At 41.0% G+C, this 23,492-nt stretch overlaps 1 pseudogene; it reads right to left on the bottom strand.

The window, feature by feature from the left end:
- Positions 1 to 2,686: 2,686 nt before the first annotated feature.
- On the bottom strand, positions 2,687 to 17,090 carry LOC120746591 (annotated as a pseudogene).
- Between the last annotated feature and the right edge of the window lie 6,402 nt (positions 17,091 to 23,492).

The raw sequence follows: 23,492 nt of genomic DNA, 5'->3' as shown, positions 1-23,492 counted from the left end.
TTCACACAGTGAAAAACAGTCGTACAAAAACCTCCCTCAGTCAGACTGAACAGAAACTGAAGTGACTGCTGCAGCTGGAAGATACTGCAGAGACTGATACAGTTCACTGAGGACACACACACACACACACACACACACACACACTGAAAATGTCATTGTTGGTAAAGGAAAAAAAAGTTGGAAATATATCATTTTCTTTAACAATCATCATTTGTGACCTTTGACTTCTGCTTCATACCAGCTCAAATAAATCTCAATTTCTAAACATCGATCATTATCAAAAATCATATTTCTTTAATAAAAAAAATCTGACACTAAATGAACTCACCAAAAGTCAGTGAGTCATAATTATCTGCACAATTTAGCAAATACTTCAAATAGAAACTTTAAGTCCAAATCAGTCAAATGATCAAATTTCCATCTTTTCTTTCTCAGGTTTTTAGATTTTCTCTTTTTTGCTCTTCAACACTGCCATGGTCCAAAGACCTGTTGACTTCCTATTCATGTTTTTGATTATTAATATGATTCGTTTCATTTATTTTCTGTTTTCCAGTCGCATCTCTTCGTCCCTCTGTTCCTTATGTTCTGTCAACCCGTGTCTCAGAGCTCTGTCTCTGGTTCCCTGTTTTATTTGGATTCTGCGTTCTGTGTGAGTGTATTCGTCATGTCTGATGAGGTTCAGCTGTGTCTGCCTTCTGTGGTGTATTCCCTCGTTACCCTCTGTGTATATTAGTATGTGTTCTAATAATAGCACTGACACATGTTCACATTCCTCAAATTGAGTTATTAATATTTAAACAGGTTATAGTCAAAGGTCAGCTGCCAATCTCAGAGTTAACCAACTCTGACTTTAAACTTAGGAGTTAAAACTGCTTTGTTCCTGAAAGCAGTTGAACAAATTGAGTTGAGATGGAATCTTGAGCTCTCAGTTTGAGAAACAGATGAAGGTGAATTTATTGAACCATTTACCTCGACTTAAGCACATACCTGTGTACTGAACAGCCCTCGTCAGTGGATCCCAACACCAGTATTTGACAGTAACAGGTGAGCCTCAACTTTAATTGGTAAAGAGACAAGACACCATGAGAACTGACATTACAATACTTTTATTTTACAAAAGTCAGCGTCTTTCAGTTCAAAGTTTGTTAGGCAGCTATTGCACATTTAAAACAACACAAACACAACGCAGCAACAAGAAGCTATGCAGCATATTATAACCGAATACTTAAACATGACTGCACAACAACCTTTCAAAAGAACATTTGTAGATGAATTGTTATTTTCCTTCCAATACTTGAAGCATTTTCTGAACATCACTTTTTGGTGCATGGCTTGTTGCATGCATACCCCACCTGTCTTAACGGGACTATAAATACAACTATATACAGTCACATTTGTAAAAACAAAAAACTTTTATACTAAACACTTTTAAAATGTACAATTTTGAAGAAGCCCAGGAGCAATCCCATTTCAGAACACTTAGAATAAGACAACTTCCTCCCAAAAGGCCACAGGTTTTAACCACAGCTTTCCAGCATCAGTTCATGTAAATGCAGCTACAGCTTTCCAAATCCCAGGAATCCTTTTAATGCAGTGTTCATAAGATCTTTAAATTGATCCTCGTATGCAACACGTCTCGGAAGATACAGGGATAAGCTGCACATCGATGCGTATCCCCGACTCCTGATCATAAAAGTCTATGTTGCAGGACCCCAGTGGTGGAAGTAAGTCAGCCCCAGTTATAAAGACCAGCAGCTCTTCAAACGTGTGGTCCACCTCTTGCTCTATTAAAATACATACAACTAGTAAATAAAACGTAATGTGTAGGTTCATGAATAAAAGATTTATAATCAGTTACACTGTTATGTAGAGCGGTTGCATTAATGACAATTTAGGAGTCAAAAACAGGTTGTTAGGCAAAACTAATACTGCGAAGCATTGTATAATCAAAAAGCAAAGCAATCCTGCCCTCCTAAGACACAGGACATTAATTTTTGTCCTCCGAGTCGGAGACCTGTATGTCAAGGACCCTTGACAGGTATTCATATACCTAAATGCCAAGAGAAAGAAAATGTGTGTGTCGTCGTTAGGATAGGGATTTATGTTGGTGTGAGAGACTGTAGCCTACAAGTTCATATTGTTCAATGACAGTTATGACATGTTGTGTTTCAGGTGATTTTACAGAAAAAAAAACACCAAAATAACGTACTGAATACTTTTAACAAAAAAAACTCTGTATATTAAATGACTTCTTAAAATACCTACCCCAACACTGATCACGAGAATAGACTCATTCTTATACAGCGCTTTTCTGCTCCACCTGCACAGTCAGTGTTTCATACAACAAACTGCAACATGCTGAAACATTTCATTACACAGCATGCAATAAATTTGCATATATGTAATGTCTTTAATATCCTGCTTAGTAATGGCAGTGTCTCTCAATTCCCCTTCGCACTTACTCTTTAACATAAACTTTGCTTTACTTCATGTATTCAAAGTGACTTAATTCTACTGACTCATATTGACTACAGATAGCACACTGGTTTCCAATTAGAACCCTGGAAATCATTATTTAGAGTTTAAAATTCACATCACCACAAAAGTAAGACAAGACTCGATTCTTATTTAATATTGATATTTTTTTATTCTTTAAAACTTTAAACAAACTTTAAACTTTAAACAAAGCAATGAAAAATGAGAGAAGGAATTGGAAAAAAAAAAAAAAAGCAGTGTGAAAGTAAGACCAGCATGAAAGTCACATATAGTTCAGGACTGGGGACACTGGTCTCTCATCAGTGGCTCTGAGACCAGAGTCTGGGAGCCCTGGGTGGCCTCACAGGTCACAGAGCCCACCTTCATCCAGTGGTCTGCAGGGAGCCTCAGGGTGCTGCTCCAGCTGTAGAGGCCGTCGTTCTCCTGCACCACGGGGCTCCTGCTCTCCTCCCAGCTGATGCTGCCACTGCCATCCACCTTCCAGGACAGACTCCAGTCTGAGGGGAAGCCCTTGTTGGCCAGACACATGACTGTAGCCTCCCCTTGTTTCAGCTCCTCACTGGAGGGACCCAGCACCTTCAGGGCGGGGCGGGCATCACCTAGGAAACACCAATCAGCTTAGAGGACAGGAACCCCAATTTGATTTTCTCCGTTAAGAAGTTTCTGTCAGGTGTTTTTTCTGCTCCACCAGTCATTCACTCACACATTGTTTCACTTCCCTTTAAGAAACCTCTCATGCATATCAGCACAGAGAGAATCATCACACAGTTTGAGCTGAAATATGTTCAAACTACACTGGAAAGTTCTTCATAATAAAAAACAGCTTGTTCTGGATAAGAAACTCAATACCACTACTTACCTCATGTGTGTTTTTTTATTGCTTACATTGTTTTAAATGATATGATACAATAAGAACACCAGAGATCTTTATCTTCACTCTGTGCAGCTTAACTTTTTTCATTGGAAATTGTCCTGAGTGTCTGAATATTCATTTCCAAAGCTGACTTTGTTTCTTAGGACAAAATTTATGAATAAAATAATTAATCAGTTACACAAAAAGTTTCCCAGCCTTTCATATTAAATGAAATTAAAGAAAAGAAAATTACATTAAAAAAAAAAAGCTCTACGGCTGACTTACTTCCAACTTGCAGTCTGGTTCCTCCACCGAACGTGTACCACAGTGATACAAACTCATTGAGGCGCCGTACAAAAACCTCTGACTGTAGAGAGACACGGCTCTCTGACTCTGAAACAAACAAACTCAACAATATGAATTCTTTAAATCATAATTTCATGACATATTAATATCATAATTTTTACATAAAAAACAACGAAACACAATAAAACTATATTCCAATAATCCAATTTGGTCATTTACATTATCAACTGTTAAGATACATCACTTTAATGCTTCCACCTTCTTTCTCATAACTCTAAACATTAAATTTAATTTTCAAGCTACAATCACAAAACTTAAAACTCATCAGGTAAAACCTCACAAATGCATCAAAACAGTTTTATGTTCTCTCACAACACTTAGTGTCTTCAGATCGCGCACAGAAACCAGTTAAAATGATAATACTGCTGAGCATTACACACTACGTCACAAAACAGAGCATGAAACTCAGGTCTTTCCAGTCTCACAGTTTGTCCTGTTATTCTACAAAACATATAAAATGTCAACCTAAAACAGATGAATGATTCTGAGCAGGGCCGTGCAGAGATGCTGGAAGGGACGGGTGCTCAAAGTTCAAAAGGGCACATGGAACCAGGCTGAATAACAGCAAACACTGTTGCTGTTGAGGGGTTGCTGCTGCTCCTGCTGCAGATAGTGATGGAGGTCTGTGTTGCTTTGAGACTGTAGACAGTAAAAAGTCCACAGCAGAGATGGTAGCTGATTAAAGAAGTGTTATGAGATGATAATAAAATGCAAAGATTGGTGACAGCGCTCGGAAGCATTAAACAACAAAACTGTGGGAAATGAACTCGGCTCTGCCTGTGAGTCACTCTTCCTTCTCATCTCATCTGTCACTCTCCACTTGCTGTACATCTCAGAACAGGGCACACTCTGGTGTTTCATTAATCTATTATTTAATTATCCATACTTAAAAGCTCATGCACCTAATCCAAAATAAAGTAATGATAGAAAAATGTTATAGAACCAAAGCATTGTGTTTATTATTGTTTTTATGCTTGAGCACCTCTGCTATACAACAACTGGTACAGAGATTTCTAGAGATTTTGCAACTGGCTTTTGGGCTGTGTGGGGTCTCTCTCTTCCGGAAGATGATTGAATAAAGAATTATAAATGTTTGGACCACTCCTGAGTTGGGTTTTCTCTGTTCTATCATGGGGATGAAAAAATCAGGTTTAATAGACAGTAATATATGATGAGTAATAATTTAAAAAATCCATACACATAAAACACACACACACACACACACATACGGTGACATTTTATACCTTCTCCAGAATACTGTATATACTACGGCCACAAGTTTTCATCATGATGCTGATCCAGAATCCTTCCCTTATTATTTAATTCTAGTGCTATAAGTGTCATGGTCCTGGGTCATGTGACCCAGTGTTTTGTGTTAATTATTATTATCTTATGCTTTAGGTTATTCTGGTTATGTCTTTTGCTGTGATTTCTAGTTCCTAGGTTTGGTTCCCATGCTCCCTCTGTTCCAGTTCAGTCAGGTCTCTGTGTAAAGCCCGTGGCTGTGTCCCAATTCAGGGTCTGCACGCTTGAAGTACGCGCACTACGCGCACTACGGTGCGTACTATGAGTACGAGAAGTGCGGAAGTGAGAGGCTTGTGAAATGGGACGGTCTAGCCTGTGTCGCGCTGTTCAGGTTGCCTAGCAACCATGATACTAACCGCGAGAAACGTTACATACAGCTTTGTGTGACAGAAATGAAGGAGAAAAATGTCTTGTTGGTCATTCATTTCTTCACTCAAAGACAAGTATCTGTGACAGTGTATATACAGATGTATTATATATAAGAGACAACTATTGTTCATTTAATATGTTGCCATTATTACATTTGGCTCAATGCTTACATATATGTGTAAAAAGAAAATGTACGAGCTGTGATAACTGTGTCTGATAGAATGAAGAGTAGACTGATATATGAAATATTCCTTTATTGGGTGAGAAAATCAGACCATGTCATAACTGCTTTAAGTCACACAGAATAGATATCAGAGCCTTAACAGGCTGACTTCTGCTAAATGGGTCAAACTGGGCAGAAAGTCTACAAACACATAACATCCTTATAGAATATGATGTAACACTATAGATCAACTTAGCTCAGAATATATAAAGCATATAAACAGTTACAGCAATATGATGCAACAAACACAGCAGCTACTGATCCAAAATACTCAAAGCTTCATAGAACTGAAACAAACATTTATTTTTAGCTCCATTCTGCTGCTGATACAGACTTTAGGTTTCTGAACATTAAACTTGTTGCTGCCTTTCATAGTGTGTAACTTGAAGGCCCTGAGTACTTTCTCCCACACTGAAAACACTGGGATGATCACATTATTTGAACATTACCTAATAAGACTGATTCAGCACAGACAGTTATGTTAAACTTTCCTAGCAGTCCTTCACAAACAGGGAACAGTCTGACTATTCTCTCCATCTGTCAGCAGACAGGGTCAAAAAAATCAGATTTGATGAGCTTTCGCCTGCAGTGTGAACGTAGCCTTAGTTCTGTCTTCGCCATCCTCACTTTTTTTGTGTGTTTTCACCTGTTGGAATAAAAGCTCACTCGCATCACAGCCTGTGCCTGAATCTTGGGTCCTTCATTCATAACACCATGCAGCTTGCCTCAGAAACCGTGACAATAAGAATTATATTAGACTAAAAAATGAAAGTAATAAATATAAAATAATGTATTTGTGATGATTCAATTTTTTTGACTATCCACTCTGTGCATAAGAAATGTTTAAAACTGTAGAGATACAATCATTTTGCTGCTGTAAGATTAGCATTTTGTCATGTTTGAAATATTAATCTAATATAATGTGTTTCTGGCACTTCTCCCCCTGCAACTTTGTGTCTTTGTCTCATTTTCTCTGTATCTCTTTGTACAACTTTATAGTGACAAAAAAAGGCTTTCTATTCTATTCTAACTTGCATGTTTCTGTCAGTCTGATGATTTCCATAGAGAGGCACTTTGCATCAGCAGCACCATGCTCCAGTGCTCTGGGAGAGTTTATAGTCCTGAGAGTTGAACACTGGATGACTGGCAGCTGTCCTTCATCACAACAGAAGCCACAGAAATCCTCCTCATCAAAAACATGACTTTGATCTGCGTCCTCATCTGGACTCTCCTCTGCTGCTGCTTCACAGGTAAAGTCCAGAGAATCAAACTCCTCTCCTCTATCAACATCTGTCCCTCTGAAATGAAGCCCACAAAACCATGAAGCTGCTTTATGTTTTTGTCTCTGTGTCCTCAGAGTCCAGAGGACAGATCACAGTGACTCAGCCTGGAGCAGTGAGCTCTGCTGTGGAGGAACTGTGAGCATCAAGTGTACGACCAGTCAGAATGTTTATAACATCAGTGCCATAACTTTGTCTCCACCATCTTTGACAGATGTTGTGATTTGCGTCAGATCAGTTTTTCTCCTTTGTAATTTTCTCTTCCAGTCATGCTGAAAAAACTTCATCTTTTAACTGTTTTTGACCTTTTAATGTTTTACTGGCAAAGTCTAATCCAGTCTTTGCCAGTTCTTGAGTGTAACTTGACAGTAATAAAGTTTTTTTCTCTATGTTTGATTTAGTTTTTCAGCTGATTGATGATTTCCTGGACCTCATGCTGATACATGCAAGCTCACCTCTTGAACTCAAAATACTTTGTTTCCTCATTATTCCAAGATGAGTACAAAGATAATCTTGTTTCCCCATGAAATGGTTTGTAGTAGACCGGTCGTTCAATTACTTTGCACCATTTCCCAGCATCCAGTGTTTATTTCAGATCCAGCTATCCTCTGTTTCCATTTGAAATTGTAGTTAACACCTTCAATCAGTAGCTCTTCTGTGTTGTTTTTACGTGCAGTACTGTACAAATGGCTGGTGAAATTCTCCAAAAGCTTTGCTGTTTTCAACATAATGTGTAATAACAACCTCATTATAATATATATTGTCATACCAACAGTTACCTGGGTTGCCACTCTGACCAAAGAACACGTGTTGTAAATTTAAGCATTTGCTTCAAACGTCATTAATTCATCATCTCATAGCATATGGCTATTTCTCCCTCTGTGGATCAATCTTCTGACAGACGTTTTCCTAGAAATAACTCCATTACATAAGCAGTCTGATTTGTTGTACTTCTTTAAGTAATAAAGCTTTTTATGAATCTCAATAAAAATATAAATATTTTTATTTATTCAATGCTTTCATTCAATGAAGGCAGATGTTTTTGTGTTATTTATTTTAAAGAACTCAACTATTCTTCATCCCAGATAATCTATAAATTCTTCCTCTTTTACCAACTCTGCGTCATTATAAATTAACATAATATATGTTTTCAATCAAAATAGCTTTCATGGTCCTGAGTCTGAGGACTCGGTGTTTTGTGTTTCTTTATATTATTCTTTGTTCTCGGTTGTTCTGTTTTGTCTTTTGTTTAGGTTTGCTATGTGTTAGTGTGTTTGTTTCATGCCTGCCTGTGTTCTCTCTGTCTGTCCATGGTGTTATTGTGTCTGCTCATGAGTCTGCCTGTCAAGTTCAGTGTCCTGTCTGGTTCTCTGTGTCTGTTAGTTTCCTGTTTTATTCTGAAAGTTCATGTCTCATGTCAGTGTGTTCAGTTTTACCTCTCCCCTGTCTCGTTAGCCTGATTGCTCCCAGCTGTGTCTCCTCCTGTGGCCATTCCCTGATTACTCCCCGTGTATTTAAGCCCTGTGTTTTCCTGTGCTCTCTGTTGTGTTGTCTGTTTAATGCCATGTCTGTCTGTGTTTCTCTGTGAAGCTCCCGTTGTAGTCTACATTATTCCATGTTTCTTCGTGTCTCTCTGCTCCTCGCTCCATGTCCTCCATGTTGTATTAGTTTTTCCCAGTTTTAGGTTTATGTTCGGTTCTGCCCACACCTTGGTTTGTGCACTGTAAATAAAAACCACTTGCACCTCCGCCATTGTCTGCTATTGGATCCTCCTTTCTCACCCTCCCCACGACTGCCGCCCCAGCCCGTGACAGTACGACTCGACCACAAGATGGATCCAGCAGCTTTGTCTGGGGAGAGCGACCTCGCACGCAATCCAACGCCTGATGGACTGGGTAACCCACACCACCAACGCAAGGGGCAAAAGTGGTGGGGTTAAAAGCCATCGAGGCGATCCTGGAAGGAAATCCCTACCTCTGTCAGCTCAAGGGAGTTTCGGACTTAATTCGCAACCTGCATAAAGCCCGGGGGTGGTGCAAGCTCGGGAATCCACAGACTTTGTCCAGCAAGCAGCGGACAACGGCCGCTCCGGAACAGTCACGTCAGCTTCTCCTGCTGGAGGTTTTTGCCCGACCCGCCGGAGCCATCGGCAGGGAGGAGCGACGATCGCGCCGCCGGCGTCTTGTCTTATTTTATATTTTATATTGTACTATATGCTTGTTTGATATGCTTTTATTTTCTTCTAATATTGTTCGTTTGAACATGTTTTTATGTGAAGCCCTTGTGTAACAGCGTTTTTGTCTTAAAAGTGCTATATAAATAAATTTTACTTACTTACTTACTTACTTACCCCACAGCCGGATATTAGGACTTCAGAATTGCCGGCTGTGGTGAGTGAGAAGGACCCTTTTCTGTTTTGGACTGTGGGACAGTTTATTCAGGGGCTTTATTTTGTTGCAGCAGATGACAAGGAGAACTGTTTTGTTGCCTGTTCCTTCTCCTGCTCGCTGTCTTTACCTCGTTTAGCTGCACAGCCGCAAGCTCGTTTAGCTGCACAGCCGCAAGCTCGTTTAGCTGCACAGCCGCAAGCTCGTTTAGCTCGGCCTCCGGTATCCCCGCTAGGCCCAAGGTCATCTAATTGCCATCTCCGTCTTCACAGACCTTCCCTCTGTACGGGAGGCTGCGTCTGTGCCTCCGGTTTTTGGACTTCTTTTTCTCAGTACGTATTTTTTGCAGAGAGAGACAAACACTGGTTAAAATTGCAACCCGTTCCTCAACAGCTGGCTAGTTTAGAGACTGTTACTTGCTCCAGGGCCTCACCAGAGGGTAAATTACAGCCCTCAGCCGACTCTGGACCCCTGGAGGCTAAGAACCCAGCTTGAGGACTGCACCCGGCTGTCGCTGCCTGAGCAGGGTCAGTGCTCCGCGCAGCTGCAGTCTGTCCTGCGCCCGCCAGAGGTCCCCGCACCCGCTGGTTCTGTCCTGTGTGTGCCAGGGGCTGCGGTGCCCACTGGTTCTGAGACTGTTTTCGCGGGGGGGCCCGAGGAGCCTGGTCCAGCTTCCTGCCTCGTCAGGCTGGAGGTTCAGGAGAACTCCTTTCTCACCCTCCACACGACTGCCGCCCCAGCCGTGACAAAAAATAGCTTTCACGGCCCGTGGGTCTGGACCAAGTGTTCTGTGTTAATTTATATTTCTTGATTATTGTTATTCATGGTTTTAGTTCTCTTGATGATAATTTGTTTTTCTTTTCAGAAGAAGTGACCTTGTGTTAAGATGGACACTACGGATAATATTCATTACAGTTGATCATTTACGATTGACATTAATAAACGAATAAGCCATTCTGTTAAACACTGAATACTGATCATTTCAGTATATGAGTCACCTATATAATTTCCTAAATTAGCTGTTGGGCCAACAAATTTATATATATTAAAAAAAAGCATCAAATGAAAGTTATAAAAAATATTGATGATGTCACGCTTTCTATTTCATCTGTGATCTTATCTGACAGGATTCTGGAGAGGCTGGAGCTTTACCCAGCCTGTCCCAGGGTAAGGGGCAGGTTACACATTAACTGTAACTGTAATCCATATGGAAACTGCAATTTAATTTTGAGTAATTTTTAATATCAATTAATAGGAAACTAAGCAAAAACAGAAAAGACATCATTAATTCAGACAGAAAAAGCACGAAGGATTTCATTGTGACAGTCAGATGATTTCCATAGAGGCACTTTGCATCAGCAGCACCATGCTCCAGTGCTCTGGGAGAGTTTATAGTCCTGAGAGTTGAACACTGGATGACTGACAGCTGTCCTTCATCACAACAGAAGCCACAGAAATCCTCCTCATCAAAAACATGACTTTGATCTGCGTCCTCATCTGGACTCTCCTCTGCTGCTGCTTCACAGGTAAAGTCCAGAGAATCAAACTCCTCTCCTCTATCAACATCTGTCCCTCTGAAATGAAGCCCACAAAACCATGAAGCTGCTTTATGTTTTTGTCTCTGTGTCCTCAGAGTCCAGAGGACAGATCACAGTGACTCAGCCTGGAGCAGTGAGCTCTGCTGTGGGAGGAACTGTGAGCATCAAGTGTACGACCAGTCAGAATGTTTATAACAACAACCATTTATCCTGGTACCAACAGAAAGATGGAGGAGTTCCTAAACTGCTCATATTTCTGTTGTTAGCACTCGAGTATCAGGGATTCCAGCTCGTTTTACAGGCAGTGGATCAAACTCTGACTTCACTCTGACCATCAGTGGAGTCCAGGCTGAAGATGCAGCAGTTTATTACTGTATGAGTTGGCACTATCCTAACAGTCAGTGGGTGAGCACACAGTGAAAAAACAGTCGTACAAAAACCTCCCTCAGTCAGACTGAACAGAACTGAAGGGACTGCTGCAGCTGGAAGATACTGCAGAGACTGATACAGTTCACTGAGGGACACACACACACACACACACACACACACACACACACACACACACACACACCACACACTGTAGATCTCTTAAACAAATACCATCATTTTTTGCACAGCAAGGAAAAGTTGGAGAAAGTCTCGAGAAACAATCTCTCGTCTTGCAAAAAATTATTTCTCTGAAATGAAGCTCCCAAAACCATGATGTGTACGATTATGATAAAGAAAGCTGAGCAGTGTATTGAAAAAAGCTTGGCTATGACCTTTGAGCTCAGCTTGAAATAGATTCTGTGAAGGTTCTCAGTCATCCAGGGTCCTCGTACTCTAAGGAGCCACCAAACCTACAAAATGTCTTTGGGGCAAGACATCGTTCCCTCTCACCTACTCGAGGATGACAGTGTGGAAATAAGTGTGCAGTCAGTTATTAATACTAGTCTTTCTATCTGGGTGTTGTTGGGTCTGTGTTTCCACAAGCCCCGCTGGTTTAGAGACTTATTCATCATGAAGAAAACGAGACAGTCAGCGATCGATCGATTATTTGCAATGGAGGCCTCGTCGGTTGTCTACCACAAAATGACCCCAACGACGGCCTCCGCTTGCTGCCTTTTATTGGGAATTGTGTGTGTGGTGTGTGTGTGTGTGTGTGTGTGTGTGTGTGTGTGTGTTGTGTGTGTGTGTGTGTGTGTGTGTGTGTAAGCTGGAGCCAGGAGTCCAGCGGTCCACCTAAACAAAGGCTCTTATACTTAAACAGATACAGAGTAGGTGTCCTCCCATACTATATAAAGAAGGTACGACCTCACTCATGACCTTAGGATGTGTGTGCATGCCAGAACACTCTGGAAGAGTCTTTGCAGACTACCAAGGATCAGACCTCTATCATTTATACAATTGATACCTCTAAAGCATATATGATTATATGATAGAGCCCCTTTTTATGGCCTCTATCAACCCTCATCGCCTCACTTCAGGCATTCTTCCTGTGGGGGGAATACTTATGACTCCTCTATTGTCCTTTTTATCTCTGCAGAAAACCTTTCTCGGAAAGGGTATTGGATCCAGTTGTTTTACTGCTGTTATGATCCCACCTGTTGAATCACTTTAGCAGTCTTGTAGAAGTGGTCATGATGCAAATGACAACAACAATGACACAAAGGAAGACCCTCTTCAGATTGTCAAAGTATGCTTAGCACAGTGACACAGCATTAGGTGATGTTCATAGGAAATTGCCGTCGGTCATTCCCCATCACCACCCTAGCTTCTGGTTTCTGTGCTGCTCACAGAATCATGATGCCATCATTGAACTCCCTCTGTGCTGTCGATTGGAGCTTGGCACGCTCCCCTCACCCTCAGATGCCCGTCTGTTAGTATTTTTTCTCTCTTACTTTCTTTGCTAAATGTACCCTGTATATTGTTTATATGATCTAAATATATTAACAATGAACAATTTCTTTTTGTTCTCAGATCAAATAAAACAATTCCATCTCAAATACTTTTTTTCCACATAATGAAAGTATTTGTGTAGAAATTAAAACTCTTTGCAAGTAAATTATTGTTTTATCATATATCCTGCGTAATTTAAAATACGAAAATATTAAAACCATACTAAATATAGAAGAATGTATTAAAACTATCACAGTAAAGCTCCTGTTAAGTAAAGGTGGTATGAATAATTTGTTTTACAGAGACGAGTAAAACTTTGAGTTTCAAGTCCTTTCACTCTAATTACCACTGGAGCAAAGCTAAGTTAGAAAAATTGAATGTAATGCAGGGCTGTAGAGTGCAAACCAATTTTGGTCGCAAGTGCGATTAAAAATAATCTCAGGTCGCTAGCGGTACGACCAACTACTCGAGTAAAAATAAATAAATTAAAATACTCTCTGCGACTCTGAAACTCTCCCTGTGGTCAACAACCGACACACATTATGCTCCTATCGTGGTCTAAACCAATCAGAGATAATCAGGGGTGGGACCTCTCTGATTGGTCGTAGTTCAGATATTCATGTAGTCCGTCTGTACGTTTGAACGTACAGGCAGATAGAGAGAGGTGAGTAGCTTGAATAAAGCGACATTGATTCATTAAATCCTAAATCGAGTTTTAACACATAAATATATTTTCCCAGAAACGCCGGAACTCTCAGGTTTAAAGATCACAAAAGTATTTTATCAACCACCAAACAGTAAATGAGAGCAGGTAAACGGATTCCACACAAAGACACACAGTGTGTAAACACACAGCGCGACCCGACGCATCAGAATCAGCTTTCTCTGCTTTCTCACACGACGGCACGTAGACGGACACGCCATCGGGCTGAAAGCCGACAGCTCACTGATTCTGATGCGTCGGGTCCGCGCTGTTTACGTCTTTTTTGTGCTGATTCTGAGCTGCAGGTTTTGTCTCTCTACAAGCAAAATTGACTGAACCAGCAGCAAAAGAAGCAACAAACTCTTCACATCTGATAAACATCGTCATGAATTCCCTCTTACTTTACTGTTTTGTTTCCACCAGATAAAAATCACTACTTCATGCACAGCTCTCTCTCTCTCTCTCTCTGTACTTCAAGAACAGTTTCCCGTCTCAAATATCTGTTTTCTGCATTATTCCTTCGCTTATTACCCACCAGTCTACCGTTGTTTGCAGCGCTGTCAGCCTCTGTCTTTTTTTTTCTTTTTTTTCTTTTACTTCAATGACCTCGGACAAGAAAGCCTATTTTCTGCTGTTCAATACTGAAGAAATGTAAACTTTTTTAAAATTATGCAAAATTGCAGAATATTTTTAAGATTATCTGCTTATAAAAATCCAGGCCAGGAATATCTCCTTCATGTTTTCTGTTTTTTATTCTCAGTTACTTTGACACATGGGCCTTGTTAGGATTTGATATTTTTTTATATTGTCATTTGTGCTAAAATATATAGATATATAAACCATTGCCTTTATGTGTCCTAATATGGCTATCATTATGAAGAAAAAGCCAGACAGTCAAAGGGGCTTTCTTTTGTTTACATTTACATCACGTACACTTATATAAGTTGGTTGGAGTTTTGAGCCATGGGTGGACATGACTCAAAAGGGGGGAGAAGATCATAAACAACTTGATCCAATTTCCTTTAAAAAACTTTTTCTGCAAGTGGACAACAGGAAAGGAGAGGAGTTGTAAATGCAGATGATTCACCAGGTGACTCTATCACCCCACAGGATGTCTACAGTGAGAAGCTGTGGGGGTTTGAAAGGGGTCATAAGAGGAGTGTTGACCAGGCTACAGCTTTGAAGATAGCTGGAAGCCACATGGACAAACCAAAAACCAACGGATGTGTTTTGAATGCCTATGTCTGCATACATTTGGATTGTAGTGCATATTCTTTTGAGAACGTGATTCTTGTTTTGATGCTTGACATTCATTTGTTTTCCTTGCAGGATGTAGTTTACTGTGTGTGAGATGAATGAGACGTAGGGACAATGCTAAGCACGTTCGTACGTGTATGAACTGTGAACTTTTGCAGCAGTAGGAAGTGAATGATGTGAGGAGCTGTGTGTGAATGAAGCCTATACTGAACTGTCAAACACAAGGGTGCATAAGTGGAAATTTAAGTACAAAGTTGACAAAAAGGGGGGACTGTTGGAGTCAAATTGTTAAATGTTGTCATTGTGTTACTTAAATGTGTAAGACTTAGTTCAAGCAGCATGGTCAAAGACATTCCTTTGTCTCTGACCACCTCTCCAGCCTGTTTGTTGGTGGGGGAGGCTGTAGTGTTTCATTATAGGGACATCCTATGTGAGGGTTCTGTTTTCTTGGTTAGTAAGCTTCCTGCTTTTATGACCCTTTTGATAAGCAGGAGGTCACACAAACGCACCACCACAAACATACACACTCACATACACACACAAACATACTCGCACACACACACACCACACACACACACGCAGTGTTTTAACCTTTTGTGACCATAGGGGGGTTTTACAACGAGTGGTGTTTGTGTTCTCAGAATAAAAAGCTGCAAGGAAGGCTGTTTATTTGATGCTGGCTAGCAGACAGGTGAGGAGCGTTTAGCTCCAAGAGCCTGGTTCCAACCAGCCTCCCTTGCTAGCAAGTAAAATTGCTGTTCATCTTGCTTCCTTGTCGTTAACGGGAATAAGTTTCTAAACCAGCGGGGCCTGTGGAAGCGCAGAGCAGCGATCACGGCGAAGCTGCTCCTCCGGCACCGATGCCAGAGGCGGCGGGATTTCCCTTCGCTCGCTAACACTGTGGAGCATCAGCAGTGAGTCACGGGTGTTAAAAAGCGTCTGTCGCTCATACACCAACAGGGAGTGGGTTTTCAAAGCTAGCAGGGACACCACTAAGAACACAATATGCAAACATTGCAGAACCGAGAGAAAGACGGCGTGCCATAACACCCGGTGCCATCTCTGCATTCTTATGGCCAAAGAGTGCCAAAGCACTTTAAGCACAAGAACAAGATTGTTAGTTAATCATTTACAAATCAATATTGTCTGTATGGACAGCAATTTCCCCCCAAAAAAGGGCACATGTAAACCGCGGTGTTAAGCGATGCGGTTGAAAAAGTGGCGCACCAGTGCAACCAAGGCAAAAAGTTATTCTAGAGCCCTGTAATGTTAAAGATAATTAGAACATGAAGCCACTGCTTAGCTTAACTGAAAACAATTCTGGGATTTGTTTTTTGAACTTTAGCATCACAGTTGAACAAATGAAACACCAGGAGAATAACAAAGTGAAAGATGAAACATCGACCAAATCATTTTAACAATGTTCATGTTTGAAATTATACAGCTTGATAAAAACAGGATGACTTTATTTGCACAACAAGATCATGTGAGTTGATAAGAAGGTTCGTTTTTGGTATAGAGGAGTTTATTTGTTTTGGATGTGAGCAATGCCAAAACAAGAAAACAGGTCCTTATGTTCCCCAATCTTCCCAAACAGAAAATGAAAAGTAAACCAAAGACGAGTTTCTAAGCAATGCTCTTAACCAGGAAACAAGTGTTTCAACAAAAATGGCCTTTCACTCCTTAACTGCTGCAAGGTTTACATTTTACTGTTTACACTGCACAAGTTTACTCTCACAAATTAAACCCTTTTTGGGTGAAAGAAAGATGGAGGACCTGTACTACTGTGTGTGTGTGTGTGTGTGTGTGTGTGTGTGTGTGTGTGTGTGTGTGTGTGTGTGTCCTCAGTGAACTGTATCAGTCTCTGCAGTATCTTCCAGCTGCAGCAGTCACTTTTTCTGTTCAGTCTGACTGAGGGAGGTTTTTGTACGACTGTTTTTCACTGTGTGAACACACTGACTGTTGATAGCCGACTCTGACAGTAATAAACTGCTGCATCTTCAGCCTGGACTCCACTGATGGTCAGAGTGAAGTCAGAGTTTGATCCACTGCCTGTAAAACGAGCTGGAATCCCTGATACTCGAGTGCTAGCAGTAAATGAGCAGTTTAGGAACTCCTCCATCCTTCTTGGTACCAGGTATGTCGTGTTGGAGATCGCTCAAGAGTTGTAAGGTCGTTTTTATAAACATCTGACTGGTCCTACACTTGATGCTCACAGTTCCTCCCACAGCAGAGCTCACTGCTCCAGGCTGAGTCACTGTGATCTGTCCTCTGGACTCTGAGGACACAGAGACAAAAACATAAAGCAGCTTCATGGTTTTGTGGGCTTCATTTCAGAGGGACAGATGTTGATAGAGGAGAGGAGTTTGATTCTCTGGACTTTACCTGTGAAGCAGCAGCAGGAGAGTCCAGATGAGGACGCAGATCAAAGTCATGTTTTTGATGAGGAGGATTTCTGTGGCTTCTGTTGTGATGAAGGACAGCTGTCAGTCATCCAGTGTTCAACTCTCAGGACTATAAACTCTCCCAGAGCACTGGAGCATGGTGCTGCTGATGCAAAGTGCCTCTCTATGGAAATCATCTGACTGACTCCAGCACGACTCGTTTAAAAAGAGTTTTTCACAGCATATTTGGAATGTGACTCAACTGAACACTGTAGATTCATAGACAGGTAACAAATAAAGAAAAACTCGACCCCTACAATGAAGTGGTGAAAGCTGTGTAAATTTGAGCAGATGTGTTAGAGCTCACGTTTATCCTCCAGTATCATCACCATCATTGACACGAATGTGGGGACATAATCAAAATCGTAATTATAATACTTTTAAATAAAAAAACTGGAGAATCCGTACCAAAGAGCACTGAAGCTTTTATATTCGGTGTTAACTCAACAATGTAAACAAACACTTTTTCAGTTTTCGCTCTTTTGTTGTGACATATCTCACTTTGTCACTGCAGAATAATGTCATAGAAATATAATCAACAAAGTCTGCAGACACGATGAGCCAACACCTTTTTAATTCCCAAGCAGTTGAGGGAGAGAGCACATTCAGTGGGGCACTGATACGTGTCTCTAAAGATGAATAGCAGCCCTGTTTAACCCTTTAAAGCCGGTCGGAGCGGACACGCTCCAATTTGCGTAACTATTTTTAAATCCCGGTAGCACTGCAACCACGTAAGCTAGCGCAATATTTTTTTTGCATATGAAACCGGAGGAGTTGTACTTACATCTTATGCCATCAGCTTGTCCTCGGTCACAGTTTCCTTCCACATACAGCTTTGCAAAAACTGCATAAAAAGCACTTGCAGCAACAAAAACATAATATTCCAGAAACACGCTTTGCCGATCCGATCAGCTGTTTGTAACACTTCCTACGTCCATCAGCGTGAACTATCACATGTCCTCCATGTCCTGCCCGAAACCGGAAGTGACGTCATTTTGCGGAAATGTAGTTTTTTTTACCATCGTGGCCTTATGAGCCTATACTTGTGTTTTTAAAAGTTATGTTTGACTTCATGACTTTCTGTGTCGTTTCTGGGATGCTGAGGACTCATATTGCACTGCTGGAAATAGTTTATTTTGATGCAGGGAGCTGGAAGCATGTAAATATAATAATAACCACAGTAGCCAAAACAGAGAGCCTGACGAGCCCAGTTGTAAGTAAGCTATTAAGACTCGACTGGACACTGTGTTCGTGTTTTCTTCCGAAACAATAAGTTCTGCTGGAGCAGCCTTTCAACGCCTCTCTCTGTCTCTTACAAACTTGACCCAGACAACAAAGTAAAGCTAGTTTTCAGCTACGAGCCCGACACGAACCCAACGGATTAGCCAGAGGTCCCTTTACTACGGTTTGGAGCTGCGGACCTGTTTTATATATGCGTTTGCAGATCACTGCAAAAGTGCAGCCTTACCTAATGTCCACCCTACTGTTACTCATTTATATTAAGATGTAAAAATCGAGTTGTTATTGGTACGGCAAGTAGACCTTCAGTAACAGTACATAAATCACATTCACATAGTTGTAAAAAGCATGATCATATATTAAGTAATCCAAAGTATTCAGAATACGTTACAAAAATACATTTGGGGCATGTAATCTGTAATCTGTAGTGGAATACATTTTAAAAGTAACCTTCCCAACACTGCAGACACTACATCACCAAACAGAAAGTGACCTGTTCAGGGCATGAAACCGAAGTCCTTTCCAGCCTCACAGGTTGTCCTGTTATAAAAATATCAAATTAAAAAAGAGATGAATGATTCTGCGTCTGTGGTCATGTTTAACTTTTGCATCCTGTGGTCAGCATCATTGCATCAATGTGAATCAACTGCAAGTTTTTTTTGTACTGAGTTTTACAAAAACTCTAAAATAGGTTTTGACAAATTGTACCTTTCCTCTGATTTTTTTTTAATGTCTTTCATTTTTGATGCCATGTTCAAATGTGCAGGTTCTTTTTGGGGGAAGTCTTTTCTATTCTGTCCTGTTGCTTACGCGGGTTCTTTGATTTGCTGACAGGTAAGTTTCTAAAACTTTCTAAGTTTCTAAGACTGGATTAGACTTTGCCAGTAAAACATTTAAAAGGTCAAAAACAGTTAAAGATGAAGTTTTTTTCAGCATGACTGGAAGAGAAAATTACAAAGGAGAAAAACTGATCTGATGCAAATCACAACATCTGTCAAAGATGTGGAGACAAAGTTATGGCACTGATGGTTTTGGCTGTAAGTGTAGCTGGGCCACTGGTATTTACTGATAATGTTACTGCTGATAGAGGTAGCATGTCACAATCTGGGAGACAGATCGTCTGGAGGAGGATTTGGACCCAAACGCAAGCACGGACGACAGCGTAGCTGTGAGCAAGTTTATTAACAATGAAAGGCAAAGGGAGGTTTGGAGTCTTCTCTCACCCCCATTCTCTGCGGCCTGCTGGAGCGGGGGGGCTAGGAGGAGGAGTTGGCCGTCCGACTGCGGTCTGGAGTGTGGGGCCTCCCTGCTGCTACGGAAGTCGGGGCGGTCTGCCTCTCCCCACCGCAGGGAAAAGGGTAACACCACCTGGGTCTGGGTGCAGTTCCCCCCTCCAGGGGCAAGGGTACCTAGACCCGGTTTGTAGAGTATGCTTGGGGAGTGTGATCGTGTGGTACAGCGTCTCTTTATGTCTGTCTCCACGTTGGTTGAGTGTGGAGTGAGTGCATATGAGAGCATGAGGGTGGGAATGGATGTTTTGTGTCTGTGTGTGCCTGTATGTCTGTGTCTATATGTCAGGTTGGGTATCAGACGCCACCTCTCTGGGGACATCTCAGGCCCTCCAAGGTTTGGAGGCTATCTCCCCCTACCACCACTTCCCCTGCCAGTGGCGGACTCCCTCAGACATCGGTGTGTTGGTGGTTCTTTGTGTCTGGGGATGGGCGTCCGGGTACACACCGGCTCACTCCTTGGCGGCCGCTTATCGGGGCCTGGAGCTGGGGCTCGCTCGGGCCACTTCGGAGGTGAGGTGCCCCCGGCCTCTCGGCCTGGGGCTCGGTCCCTCAGGCACGGCTGGCTGCCGGCGGAGCTCACGGGCGCGTCACTGCAACCCCCCCTGGCTTCTGCTCCGCGGCTGCTGAGTGAGCCCTCATCTGGGACTCTCCTCAGCTCTTTCTGGGACAGTGGCGCGGCTGCCCCTCTGTTGGTCTTCCTTGGTCTCTTGTGTTCTGGGGGCCTCTGGATGTCTGGGAGTTTTGATCTCCTCCATACCTGCTTCATGCCCTGGAGGACGGGGCTGTGGCCCCCCCACACCCTCTAGCAGATCATTACATGAAGGAACCTTTTAAAAAAACAAGCGCGTCCATGCTCACAGGTGTACACACGGGTGATCACACCCACAAACTACACCCTTTTTGGCTCCTACCTCAAAGCACGCTGTGTTCTGTTGATCTTATGTGCTGCACAATAATGTTTAATATTTAGTATTTACTGTCATATTCCCATATATCATTGTGATGTTGTTTATTCTATTACTCTTGTTCTCTTCTGCTTGTTTTCTTTTTTTTCTTTCTCAGCAGGTGACCCAGGTGATCGATATATGCATTTTCTTTTTCTTTTTTTTTTTCTTTTTCTGCTCATTCTGTTGGTTTTTGGTTTTTGCCCTTCTCCCCCGTCCCTCTTCTCAGCTGTTTCTCTTTCCCTCTTTCTTTCTCCCCTTCTTTCCCCCAGTCAAGTCTGTCCCGTATTCAGTAAGGTGAAAATAAATAAACAATAAAGGTGAATCAAATGGACCATTACGGCAAGGCTGGGATGGTCAATTTGGTAAAGTAAATCCGTTGGGCATCTTTCTTTGCCTTTAGACAACAATTCTGATGCAAAAGAGCCAAACGGGAACAGGAAAAAAAAAAAAAAAAATTTTCTAAAACTTCTTTCAGGGTGAAGATTCTCTGAAACTCTGTTCATGTGTTTGAGTAGACAAGTACAACATTTCTTTTCTTCTTTTGTTTGTAAGTGAACAAGAGGAAATCAGATTTTGTCTTACAAGGATGAATGTCTGAGCCTTTATCTTCAGACATTGTTTGCATGTTTTTTTGGCATTTGGCAACACTTGGGGTTATATCACAAGTACTGCTCTGGTTTGATCATGAAACATTTTCTTGCCTTTCTCAGTCAATGAACATGTTTTTGTAAAAGATTGCAGAAAATATACCCAATTTAAAAATCCCACACATCCATCAATGTGTGGATGTGTCCTAAAACACAAGAAAGAAAACATTTTCATACACTCAAAAGTATTTCTATACAAAATATAAACAACATTTTCAAACCAATTTTTTTAATTGATTTATGACCTGAACAAGATAAAGACAACTTAACTATCAAAAGAAGAAAAAGGAAATATCATTTCCAAATAATCAGTCTTTTTGAAATAATTTACAGTAACATTGTGAAAAACTGACTGATTAATTGATAAAACAGCATCGACTATTTGATCCAACTACTTGTTGTTTCAGTCAGATGATTTCCATAGAGGCACTTTGCATCAGCAGCACCATGCTCCAGTGCTCTGGGAGAGTTTATAGTCCTGAGAGTTGAACACTGGATGACTGACAGCTGTCCTTCATCACAACAGAAGCCACAGAAATCCTCCTCATCAAAAACATGACTTTGATCTGCGTCCTCATCTGGACTCTCCTCTGCTGCTGCTTCACAGGTAAAGTCCAGAGAATCAAACTCCTCTCCTCTATCAACATCTGTCCCTCTGAAATGAAGCCCACAAAACCATGAAGCTGCTTTATGTTTTTGTCTCTGTGTCCTCAGAGTCCAGAGGACAGATCACAGTGACTCAGCCTGGAGCAGTGAGCTCTGCTGTGGGAGGATCTGTGAGCATCAAGTGTACGACCAGTCAGAATATTAATAGCAATCATTTATCCTGGTACCGACAGAAAGATGGAGGAGTTCATAAACTGCTCATTTACTACACTAGCAGTCGATATTCAGGGATTCCAGCTCGTTTTACAGGCAGTGGATCAAACTCTGACTTCACTCTGACCATCAGTGGAGTCCAGGCTGAAGATGCAGCAGTTTATTACTGTGTAGGTCAGCATTATATCAACAGTCAGCATCTGTTCACACAGTGAAAAACAGTCGTACAAAAACCTCCCTCAGTCAGACTGAACAGAAACTGAAGTGACTGCTGCAGCTGGAAGATACTGCAGAGACTGATACAGTTCACTGAGGACACACACACACACACACACACACACACACACACACACACACACACACACACACACACACACACACAGAGTGATAGAGTGAAAATGTTGTTGAGTGAAAAAAATAAGAAGTTGGAAATCTATCTGTTTCTCAGTCAATCAAATTTTGACCTTTGACCTCTGCTTCATAGCAGCTCAAATACATGTGAACCAATTCCTGAATATTGCTCATTATGAAAACATTTCTTAAACAAAGAGAAAAAAAACACAATAAATCACCAAAATCAGTGAGTCACAATTGTCTGCATAACTTATAAAAATACTTCCAATAGAAACTTTAAGTCCAATTTTCTCAGGTTTGTAGATTTTTTCTTTTTTGCTGTTCAATACTAGTCTGATAACTTTGACTTGCAATTCCAATAAAATTGATCCATGTTTGTGGCTGTAATGTGACAAAATGTGGGAAAGTTCAAGGGGGCCGAATACTTTTGCAGGCCACTGTATGTGTGGCCTCATTAGGATAGGGATTTATATTGGTGTGAGGGACTGTAGCCTATAAGTTCTTATTGTTAAATGATAGTTATGAGATGGTGTGTTTCAGGTGATTTTACAGAAAAACCACCAAAATAATGTACTGCATACTTTAAAAAAGTACTCTGCATAATAGAATACTTTAAGATACCTCAACACTGATCATTTGACTCATTCTTATATTGTGCTTTTCTACTCCACCTGAGAACTCAAATTGCTTTATATAACAAGCTACAACATGCTGAAACATTCATTAAACAGCATGCAATGACTTTGCATGAATAACGGCGGTGTCGCTCAATATTCTCAGTAATAAAATCATAATCTCTAAGTTCTTATCAATTCCCCTTCGCACTTATTCTTTAACATAAACTTCGCTTAACTTCATGTATTCAAAGTGACTTAATTCTACTGACTCATATTGACTTTCTACAGATAGCACACTGGTTTCCAATAAGAATCCTGGAAATCATTATTTAGAGTTTAATATTGACATCACCACAAAAGTAAGACAAACACTCGATTCTTTTTTAATATAGATATTTTTTTATTCTTTAAAACTTTAAACAAACTTTAAATTTTAAACAAAGCAATGAAAAATGAGAGAAGAAATTGGGAAAAAAAA

The sequence above is a fragment of the Simochromis diagramma genome, unplaced genomic scaffold (genome assembly GCF_900408965.1).
Source record: "Simochromis diagramma unplaced genomic scaffold, fSimDia1.1 OVJJ01000171.1, whole genome shotgun sequence".
Taxonomy (NCBI): Eukaryota; Metazoa; Chordata; class Actinopteri; order Cichliformes; family Cichlidae; genus Simochromis; species Simochromis diagramma.
This window is presented reverse-complemented; position numbering and strand designations above follow the sequence as displayed.